Here is a 12,127-nt window from a genome sequence, read left to right as displayed (position 1 = left end):
GGAAGCTAAAATATATGTATTCCAGTTACATCCCAAATAAACGGCCTCCAACCTCCCCTCACAACCGTCCCTTTCCACTCTTAACATGCACTTATAGTACATAGTACTAGTATATAGTACAGGCCCTCAAAACAAGATAGCACAAAGAACACTAAGATAGTACAGGACAGGTGAGAGTAGGGTAGAAGAGAAAGCAACAGTAAGATGGTAGATAGTACAGGACAGGAGAGAGAAGGAAAGTAGAGAAACAAAAGTTTGAAACAAGATGGTAAAAGTCAGGAAAAAGTACGATCGTAGAGAGAAAACAGTGAAATGTTAGATAGTACAGGACAGGAGACAGCAGGATAGTAGAGAGAAAAAAAGCAGGATGGTAGATAGTACAGACAGGAAAGAGTAGGATAGTAGTAGAGAGAAGAACAGTATGGACAAGATGGTACAAGTCATGAAAGACTAGGATAGTAGAGAGAAGAACAGTAGGATGGTAGATAGTACAGACAGGAAAGAGTAGGATAGTAGTAGAGAGAAGAACAGTATGGACAAGATGGTACAAGTCATGAAAGAGTAGGATAGTAGAGAGAAGAACAGTATGGACAAGATAGTACAAGTCAGGAAAGATTAGGAAAAGTAGAGAGAAAAACAATAAGATGTTAGTACAGGACAGGATATTAGGAGATACAGGACAGGAGAACGGTGAGATGGTGGATAATAAAGGACTAGTTTGATACAAGGTTGTACAAAACAGGAGAGATTAGGGTAGTAGAGAGAGGAAAAGTAAGATTGTAGATAGTACAGGACAGGAAGAGAGTAGGATAGTAAAGAGAACAAGGAGATGGTAGAAAGTACAGGACAGGAGGGAGTAAGATAATAGAGAGAAGAACAGTAGGATGGTAGATTGTACAGGACAGGAGAGAGTAGGGTGGTAGAGAGAAGAAGAGTAGGATGGTAGATAGTACAAGACAGGAGAGAGTAGGATAGTAGAAAGAAGAACAGTAAGATGATAGAGAGTACAGGACAGGAGAGAGTAGGATAGTAGAGAGAAGAACAGTAGGATGGTAGATAGTACAGGACAGGAGAGAGTAGGATAGTAGAAAAAAGAAAATTAGGATGGTAGATAGTACAGGACAGGATATAGTAGTTTAGTAGAAAGAAGAACAGTAAGATGGTAGATTGTACAGGAGAGGAGGGATAAGGATAGCAGAGAGGAGAAGAGTAAGATGGTAGATTGTACAGGACAGGAGAGAGTAGGATACTAGAGAGGAGAAGGGTAAGATTGGAGATAGTACAGGATAGGAGAGAGTAGGATAGTAGAGAAGAGAACAGTCAGATGGTAGATAGTACAGGACAGGAGAGAGTAAGATAGCAGAGAGAAGAAGAGTAAGATGGTAGATTGTACATGACAGGATAGAGAAGGATAGGGGAGAGAAGAACAGAAAGATGGTAGATAGTACAGGAGAAGACAGATTAAGACAATAGAGAGGACAACGCTGAGATGGTAGATAGTAAAGGACAGGAGAGATTAGGAAAGCAGAGAGAAGGACACTAAGGGGATAGAGTGTACATGGCAGGAAAGAGAAGAAAAGCAGAGAGAAGAACTTTTTGATACAAGGTTGTACAAAGCAGGAGAGATTAGGGTAGTAGAGAGAAGAGCAGTTTGATACAAGATAGTACAGGACAGGAGAGGGTAGGTTAGGAGAGAAAACAATGAGATGGTAGATAGTACAGGACAGGAGAGATAAAGATAGAAGAGAGAAGCACATTAAGATGGCAGATAGCACAGAACAGGACAGATTAGGATAGTAGAGAGGAGAACCTTAGGATGGTAGATAGTACAGGACAGGATAGAGTAGGATAGTAGAAAGAAGAACAGTTAGATGGTAGATAGTACAGGAAAAGACAGATAAAGATAGTAGAGAGAAGAACAGTAACATAGTAGATAGTACAGGAAAAGACAGATTAAGATTAAAGAGATGAGAACAGTAAGGTGGTAGATAGTACAGGACAGGATAGATTAGGACAGTAGAAAGAAGAACAGTACGAAGGTAGATAGTACAAGACAGGATAGATTAGGATAGTATAAAAAAGAACAGTAGGATGGTAGCTAGTACAGGACAAGACAGATTAAGATAGTAGAGAGAAGAACAGTAAGATGGTAAATAGTACAGGACAGGACAGATTAAGATAGTAGAGAGAAGAACAGCAAGATGGTAGATAGTACAGGGCAGGATAGAGGAGGATAGTAGAAAAAAGGACAGAAAGATAGTAGATAGTACAGGACAAGACAGATTAAGATTATAGAGATGAGAACAGTAAGATGGTAGATAGTACAGGACACGATAGATTAGAATAGTAGAAAGAAGAACAGAAGGATGGTAGATAGTACAGGACAAAACAGATTAAGACAGTAGAGGAGAACAGTAAGCTGGAAGATAGTACAGGACAGGATGGAGTCGGATAGTAGAAAGAAGAACAGTAGGATGTTTGATAGTACAGGACAGGATAGAGTAGGATAGTAGAAAGAAGAACAGTAGGATGGTAGATAGTACAGGACAGGATAGAGCAGGATAGTAGAAAGAAGAACAGTAGGATGGAAGATAGTAAAGGACAAGAGAGAGTAGGATAGTAGAGAGAAGAACAGTAGGATGGTAGATAGTAAAGGACAAGAGAGAGTAGGATAGTAGAGAGAAGAACAGTAGGATGGTAGATAGTACAGGACAGGAGAGAGTAGGATAGTAGAAAAAAGGGCAGTTCGATTACAAGAAAGTACAGCACAGGAGAGAGTAAAAAACATGTTTTTCAGTTACATACTAAATAAACGGCCTCCAGCCTCCCCTCACAGACGTCCCTTTCCACTCTTAACATGCAATTATAGCATGTGTTTGTTTGTCTGTTGTTTAAGGTGGCACACAGCAATATTCCAGCTATATGACGGCGGTCTGTGAATAATCAAGCCTGGACCAGACAATCCAGTGATTGACAATATGAGCATCGATCCACGCAATTGGGATACCATGACTTGCATCAACCAAGTCAGTGAGCCTGACCACTCGATCACGTTAGTCACCTCTTACGACAAGCACAGTTGCCTTTTACGGCAAGCATGGGTTGCTGAAGACCTATTCTACACTGGATAGTGAAATTAGCGAAAGACATGTTGAAGATAATGTAATTGTATAAACATCAACCTAACTATACACCAATCTATACCTACCTGTCCCCTGCACCTTACAGTGTTTAGAAGAAGTCCCTGGTGCCACATGAGAGACTGGAGCTGTACTCAGCCAGGAGAGCTTCCAGGTCCTCCAGAGTGTCCTGGGGCTCCTCCAGTCTTGCCTGCTTCTCAGCCTGGGGCACCTCGCTGTTGTCATCTGGGCACTTCCTCTTGCGTGATGGCAGGGACTCCTTGCTGGGCTCAGCAGTGGGTTTCCTCTTTTTCCTTAAAACAAGCTTAGTAAGATACAGATATTCCACATCATATTCATCATCAGACTTAGGCTCAGCTCTGTCCACTGCCTTGACAGGACTTACACTTACTGGTGCAGCAATTACGACACCTGACTTAGGACTCTCTGATGCTGAAAAAACCTTATCCTTTACATTCTTAACAGGGACAGGCAAGGTCTTGAAACCTGTACTGCGCAAGACAGACTTTGACTTTATGTAAGCACCATCAGCAGACAACAATTGTTCAGGAAAACTAAGCTTAGATGAGGACTTAATGATACCATTATCACCCGAGGGCTTAGTGATACGGTTCCCAAGGGCTCTGCTCTGGGTTTTGATATGCTTAGCTCCAAGAGGCTGCGGCACAAAGTAGGGCTTGCTCTCAGGCTGATGCTTGCTTATTTTCTTTTTAGGAATGCAAGGCTTTGGCTGAGGTTTGGGCCGGAAAGTGCGGGGTTTGCGTTTGCAGGGCTTGAGCTCAGGTTTTTTGGTTTGGGGTTTGGGGTTGCTTGTTGTAGACATGACAGAAGTTTCAACATGGGCTACAGACTGGGGATGAACTGGACCAGGTAGGTCAAGTTGGGGCAGAACACAGGAAAAGGCCTAATGGGTGATACAGTCATTGTATCATTTTTATATTCCATGATCACATAAGTACAATGGAAGTATATCTCTACTATAAACTTTATAAAGCAAGTATAATCATCTTTTGATTTACATTTTGAAATCATCAACAACAACCAAATACTCATGCATACCTCTGGTCTCATCAGCTCGAGGTCTAGCACTGAACTGGGCAGGCTGACAGGCGGCTGACTGACAGGCATCGTCTCCATACGTCTACTGGAAGGTGATGGCTGGACTGCAGGAGTAAGGGGGGGTACCAGTCACAGATGGCTGAACTCCAGGCTGCAGGAGTCTTGGCTGTGGGTAACCATCACCCAGGGAGAGGTTAACAGGATTACTAGCTGGTATCCAGATAGTGTTATGATCTACCAGACATCTGGTACCATCTCCCATCACCGCTGTTGGCAACACGGGGGCCAAGCGGGCCACAGGCACTGTAACAGTGAATAGTTAACTAAACTGCCAACAAAATAATTCGTCATTTTGATAACACTGAAAACCAATATCTAACTGTAAACCAGTTCGTTTGATTTACGTCTTTTGAAAAGAAGTCTAGTGTGTCTTCTTCATTTTCCCTCAAATGTCAAATATGTCATGCCTCATGTTTACTTTATACCAGTACAGCATTAGAAAATGCACTAGTCCTAAAGTCCTTGCCACTCACCATTTTAAGGGTTTTGTTTGGCCTACATGTTATCATTGGAAGGACTAGTGGACTAAAACTGTTAGTTTCTATCGCTGCAGTGCCTAAAGTGTTCAGGTTATTCATAACTCACTTTGCAAACTCGGTCTAAATACAGACATTGAAAATAGAAATTGGGGTATGGAAAACGTCAGCGTTTCATTGTTTGCATTGTAAACATATAAGGTAAATTACATGTTGCTTTATCACTGGCAAAATGCAAATTTCATATACCTGCCGTAGTAAGATTCATTGTTTTTTCCACTTCTTCAAGTTGTATACACTTTTCGAGTTGTATTTTGCACGATAAAACTGCAAATACTTCCAGTGATATCTCTCAAAATGACGGACACACAGGAAGGGCTAACTGTTGTCATGACGACGCTACTCTCGGCAAAGGCAAGCATGCGTCGACTTTATGCATAACTTGTACTTCTGTCTCTTTATTTTGTAAACATAGATAGATCCACACGAACACTTCCTACGTCATTTGTTTAGTTTTTGTTGAAATGCGAATGCCATTCCAAGGGAAGCTACTCCGGGAGAGTTTAATGTATATAAAAAGAGTTACCCTTCCTGAATGAAGATTTTATGAGCGCTTTAATTGATTCACACACATACTTGGAACCCTTGAAAGGCTATGTTTGCAATAAGGTGCCGTAGCGTTTCATGTTAGATACAGTGCACTGACACTAAATATGTTAATGTTTAGGCAGTTCATTGTCATTGTATACAGTAATTATTTACGTCAATCCATGATTTTGTCTCAGGTTCAGGGTGTGTTCTGAGTGTGGGTGTGTGTGTGTGGAGAGAGAGAGAGAGAGAGAGAGAGAGAGAGAGAGAGATAGAGAGAGAGAGAGAGAGATGGATTATGGGAAGATTAATGATAGGACGGCAGTAGAAGCACGTGACGAAATGGGAGCATGAGGGCAGGAGAGGGGAAGAGAACTTCAATGAAAGGACTGAGGTATGTGTTGGAAATCTGGAAAATTGGCGACATAGGGGTAGGAAAGGTGACGAGAAGTACACTGATAAGATGTGGTAACGGTAGGTGAGGAAATGAGGGCTATCGGAGTAGGAGAGAGGAAGGTGGGTATAACGGTAGAATAGAGGCTGGGTCAGGTGGGGATATGGGGAACATGGGTGCAAGAGAGGGGAAATGGAGTATAGTGGTCGGGCGAAGATAGGGTCACGGACATGTGAAGAAATGGGAGCGTGAGAGCAGGAAATGGGTAGGGACGAATATTGGTAGGACAGCGGTAGGGGCAGGTGGGGATATGGAAGGAGGAGAGGGCTAAAGAGCCCCAATAGAAGGCCGGATGTATGTATTGAGGTGATCAGCTTGACGGTTTTAGGGGGAAAGGAACTGTAATTATACAACGGAGACAGGGGCAGATGGTGACATGGGGGCAGCAAAAGGCGCAGAAAAGGGGAAGGCACCTATAGTCGTTTGGCGTAGGGAAGTGCAGTGGGAGGACGGAGGTAGGGGCAGGCGTGGGAATTGGGGACATGGGTGCAGGAGAAGGGAAGTGAAGAGCAGTGGGAGGACGGAGGTAGGGGCAGACGAGGAAATCAGGGACATGGCAGGAAGCAGGAGAGAGGAAGTGAAGTACAGTGGAAGGGTGGAGGTAGGGGCAGGCGAGGAAATCAGGGGCATGGGAGGAGGAGAGGGGAAGCTAAGTACAGTGGGAGGATGGAGATAAGGGCAGGCGAGGAAATCAGGGACATGAGAACAGGAGAAGGGAAGTGAAGTACAGTGGGAGGACGGAGGTAGGGGCAGGTGACGAAATCAGGGACATGGGAGCAGGAGAGCGGAAGTGCCAGAAATTTGGAGGACGGAAGAAGGGACAGGAGAGTAAATCAGGGACATGTGAACAGGAGAGGGGAAGTGAAGTACAGTGGGAGGACGGAGGTAGGGGCAGGCGCGGAAATCAGGGATATGCGAACAGGAGACGGGGAAGTGAAGTACAGTGGGAGGATGGAGGAAGGGACAGGTGGTGAAATAAGGAACATCGGAGCAGAAGAGGTGAAGTGAAGTACAGTGGGTGAACGGAGGTAGGGGCAGGCGAGGAAATTGGGGACACGGGAGCAAGAGAGGGGAAGTGAAGTACAGTGGGAGGACGGAGTTAGCGGGGCAGGTGGGGAAAGTTTCATATTCTTCATATTACACGTTCTCTTAACATAAAAACAAAGCTTCTGGCAAATACAAGAACTGAAATTTAACTTTGACAATTCAAAAGTACATCTATATCAGGTAAAGGTGTTTCCCAACCATATGGTGCTCAGAAGATGTACATGACCTGAAACAATACATCAAATCTTGCTATATTAATGCATGTGTGATCAGTGCTCATCAGAGATAGCCACCTACTATATCCAGGTAAGGCAAGCTTACCAGTCATCCATGTTTGTCTTAGAAATTGTTGGTGACAATATCTGCTGGGTGTGAATATTGCTTGATGGAGGATAAGCTGTGACACACATCTTCTATCAGCTTTTGATCAGTGCTCATCAGGGTGAACCATCTTTTGTGGCCAGATTAGAACAATTTACCAGTCACCCATGTTTGCCTCAGGATGTGTTGGTAATAGAAGCTGCTGGTTATAGTGTTTCATCAAATCTTGCGATATCAATGCATGTGTGATCAGTGCTCATCAGAGATACCCACCTACTATATCCAGGTAAGACAAGCTTACCAGTCATCCATGTTTGTCTCAGAAATTGTTGGTGACAATATCTGCTGGGTGTGAATATTGCTTGATTGAGGGTACGCTGTGACACACATCTTCTATCAACTTTTGATCAGTGCTTATCATTTTTTGTGGCCAGAACAGTTTACCAGTAATCTTACATCAGCTTGTGATCAGTGGACATTGGAGGAGGAGAGGTGAAGGAAAGCACATTGGTAGGCCGGAGGTAGGGGCAAATGGGGGAAATTAAGGACAATGGAGGAAGAGGTTAAGGAAAGTACATTGTTAGGACGGAGGTACGGGTATGTGGAGAAATGGAGGACATTATAGGAGGAGAGGTGAAGGGAAGTACATAGGTTGGCTGGAGGCTGGGGCTAGTGGTGAAATGAAGGATATTGGAGGAGCTGATGTTGGATGTACATTGGTAGGCTGGAGGTAGGGGCAGGTGGGGAAAAGGGGGACACTGGAGAAGGCAAAGTTGAGGGAAGTACATTTGTAAGGGCAGGTAGGGAAATGGAGGACATTGAAGGAGGAGAGGTTAAGGGAAGTACATTGGAAGGCCGGAAATAGGGCAAGATAGCGAAATGGAGGAACTTGGAGAAGCAGAGGTGAAGGGCAGTACATTGATCGGCCTGAGATAGGGGCATTGAGGGAAATGGAGGACATTGGAGGAGAGGTGAAGGGAACTATAGTCGAAAAATGGAGGTGGTGGTGGAGGGGAAATGGGGACATCCGAACAGGAAAGGGGAATGGAACTTTAATGGAAGGACAGATGTAGAAGCTTGTTGAACATGTGGAGCTGTGAGTAGAAGCGGGGAAGGGAAGTCAGATAACAGGACAAAAGCTTTTACGGACAATTGGTCACATACCAACCCTCAGACTAAAATAAAATTGACAACTTATTACGTACACTGTCAAAGGTGTCCCTTACTACATGCAATATGGCTAGGATACCGATTACAGTTTGACTGCAAGAAGCTATGGAAATGCCGCATCGTTATGTGTGGTGACTGTATTTGAGAATTATAATACCGTATATATATATCCGCTGGGAATGAATATTCCTTGAAGGAGGACCAGTTGTGACATGCATATTACATCTGCTTATGATCAGCGCTCATCAGGGTGAACCATCTTTTCTGGCCAGACTAGAACAATTTACCAGTTATCTGTGCTTCCCAAAGATTTGTTGGTGACAATATCTGCTCGGTGTGAATATTACTTGATGGGGGATAAGCTGTGACACACATCTTATATCAGCTTATGATCAGTGCTCATCAGAGTGACCTATCTTTTGTGGCCAGATTAGAACAGTTTACCAGTTACCGTGTCTCCCTAAAGAAATTGTTGATGACAATATCTGCTGGGTGTGAATATTACTTGATGGAGGATAAGCTGTGACACACATCTTATATCAGCTTATGATCAGTGCTCATCAAAGGGACCCATCTTTTGTGGCCAGATTAGAACAGTTTACCAGTTACCGTGTCTCCCTAAAGAAATTGTTGATGACAATATCTGCTGGGTGTGAATATTACTTGATGGAGGATAAGTTGTGACACACATCTTACATCAGCATTTGATCAGGGCTCATCAAAGGGACCCATCTTTTGTGGCCAGACTAGAACAATTAACCATTTATCTGTGCTTGCCTCAGGATCTGTAGAAGCTGCTGGATTTGAATATTACTTGATGGAGGACCAGCTGTGAGTTGGTTAGTTGTGTGTCATTGTGGTTTGTCTGGTCCAGACTGGATTACTTTAAATGACGCCACGATACAGCTGTGTTTCTCATTACTTCAATCACTCACCCTCTGACATGTTCACCATTACATGTTCCATTATAATGTTGCAACACTCAGAGGCCAACTGAGGCTAGACAATGCCACTAAATCAGTCTCATGGTTTGGAGAATGATACAGGTACTCACTCACACCTTACCAAGTGTGTTCCACATTTGTTTTACGCCCATTAGAGGTATCCATTCTCACGTTGATAGTCAAACTCAAACGCTTCTGATCTTTTGTATGAAAATAAGAGATGTCAGAATACAGTCACATATCGTATGTGGCCTCCTGTCACTACACTGCAACATTATTGCCAGTGTGAAATAAATGTTTAACTCACTGCTGACGCCTATGTCACGTAACTTACACTCGGATACCGCAATACATGCAGCTACTCATATGTTCTCTTAATATCATTAATGTGAACTTATTGTAGCCATTTATGGTTCAAGCTAGATTGCTCTCATCAAGAATTATTTGTGAGACATTGAAGATACATGCTGATCGTCCATTTACAACCTTGGTCACTGAAGCAATACACATACACATTCACATACACTGAATGACATCACCTAGACAATGATGTTACTTACCAAAATTGGTTGTTGAGTCACTTATACGATGTTTAGCAATGCTCTTTCACTCAAATTGTTCCTCTGCTTTAACTAACCACACAATTCAAAATAAAACAGAAGTATTACTTAGACTGCAAAGTGATATTTTATTAGGAAGCAAAAACATGCATTCAAGTTACATCCCAAATAAACGGCCTCCAACCTCCATTCACAACCGTCCCTTTCCACTCTTAACATGCACTTATAGTACCTAGTACTAGTATATAGTACATGCCCTAAAGATAGCACAAAGAACACTAAGATAGTACAGGACAGGAGAGAGTAGGGTAGTAGAGAGAAGAACAGTAAGATGGTAGATAGTACAGGACAGGATAGTGTAGGATAGTAGAAAGAAGAACATTAGGATGGTAGATAGTACAGGCCAGGATAGAGTAGGATAGTGGAGAGGAGAACACAGAGATGGTAGATAGTACAGGACAAGAGAGATTAGGATAGCAGAGAGAAGAAGTGTAAGATTGGAAATAGTACAGGACAGGATAGAGTAGGATAGTGGAGAGAAGAACAGAAAGATGGTAGATAGTACAGGAGAAGACAGATTAAGACAATAGAGAGGACAACGCTGAGATGATAGATGGTAAAGGACAGGAGAGATTAGGATAGCAGAGAGAAGGACACTAAGGTGATAGAATGTACATGACAGGAAAGAGTAGAAAAGCAGAGAGAAGAACTTTTTGGTACAAGGTTGTAAAAACAGGAGAGATTAAGTTAGTAGAGAGAGGAACAGTAAGATGATAGAGAGTACAGGACAGGAAAGAGTAGAAAAGTAGAGAGAAGAACTGTTGGATAAAAGGTTGAACAAAGTAGATAGTACAGGACGAGACAGATTAAGATTATAGAGATGAGAACAGTAAGATGGTAGATAGTAAAGGGCAGGATAGATTAGGATAGCAGAGAAAAGAAGTGTAAGATTGGAAATAGTACAGGACAGGATAGAGTAGGATAGTGGAGAGAAGAACAGAAAGATGGTAGATAGTACAGGAGAAGACAGATTAAGACAATAGAGAGGACAACGCTGAGATGATAGATAGTAAAGGACAGGAGAGATTAGGATAGCAGAGAGAAGGACACTAAGGTGATAGAGTGTACATGGCAGGAAAGAGTAGAAAAGCAGAGCGAAGAACTTTTTGGTACAAGGTTGTACAAACAGGAGCAATTAGGGTAGTAGAGAGAGGAACGGTAAGATGATAGATAGTACAGGACAGGAAGGAGTAGAAAAGTAGAGAGAAGAACTGTTGGATACAAGGTTGTACAAACAGGAGCAATTAGGGTAGTAGAGAGAGGAACGGTAAGATGATAGATAGTACAGGACAGGAAGGAGTAGAAAAGTAGAGAGAAGAACTGTTGGATACAAGGTTGTACAAAGTAGATAGAATAGTAAGATGGTAGATAGTACAGGACAGGATAGATTAGGATAGTAGAAAGAAGAACAGTAGGATGGTAGATAGTACAGGACAGGAGAGAGTAGGATAGTAGAGAGAAGAACAGTAGGATGGTAGATAGTACAGGACAGGAGAGAGTAGGATAGTAGAGGGAAGGGCAGTTCGATTACAAGAAAGTACAGGACAGGAGAGAGTAAAAAACATGTTTTTCAGTTACATCCCAAATAAACGGCCTCCAACCTCCCCTCACAACCGTCCCTTTCCACTCTTAACATGCACTTATAGTACATAGTACTCGTTTATAGTACAGGCCCTAAAAACAAGATAGCACAAAGAACACGAAGATAGTACAGGACAGGAGAGAGTAGGGTTCTAGAGAAAGCAACAGTTACATGGTAGATAGTACAGGACAGGAGAGAGTAGGGTAGTAGAGAGAAGAACAGTAGGATGGTAGATAGTACAGGACAGGAGAGAGTAGGATAGTAGAGAGAAGAACAGTAGGATGGTAGATAGTACAGGACAGAAGAGATTAGGATAGTCGAGAGAAAAAAAGTTTGAAACAAAATAGTACAAGTCAGAAAAAAGTAGGATAGTAGAGAGAAAACAGTGAAATGTTAAACAGTACAGGACATGAGACAGAAGGATAGTAGAGAGGAGAACGGTGAGATGGTAGATAGTAGAGGACAGGAGGGATTAGGATAGTAGAGAGAAGAACAGTAGGATGGTAGATAGTACAGGACAGGAGGGAGTAGAAAAGTAGAGAGAAGAACTGTTTGATACAAGATTATACAAAGCAGGAGAGATTAGGATAGTAGAGAGAGGAACAGTTAGATTGTACATGGTACAGGACAGGAAGGGGGTAGGTTAGCAGAGAAAACAAAGAGATG

General features: G+C 42.7%; 1 pseudogene; it reads right to left on the bottom strand.

The window, feature by feature from the left end:
• Positions 1-6,122: 6,122 nt before the first annotated feature.
• Positions 6,123-9,260, bottom strand: LOC139473336 (uncharacterized; annotated as a pseudogene).
• Positions 9,261-12,127: the final 2,867 nt, after the last annotated feature.

This window comes from Haliotis cracherodii, unplaced genomic scaffold (genome assembly GCF_022045235.1).
Source record: "Haliotis cracherodii isolate W230 unplaced genomic scaffold, xgHalCrac1.p SCAF_28, whole genome shotgun sequence".
NCBI lineage: Eukaryota > Metazoa > Mollusca > Gastropoda > Lepetellida > Haliotidae > Haliotis > Haliotis cracherodii.
The sequence above is the reverse complement of the archived record's forward strand: the minus strand, read 5'-3'. Positions and strand labels throughout refer to the sequence as shown.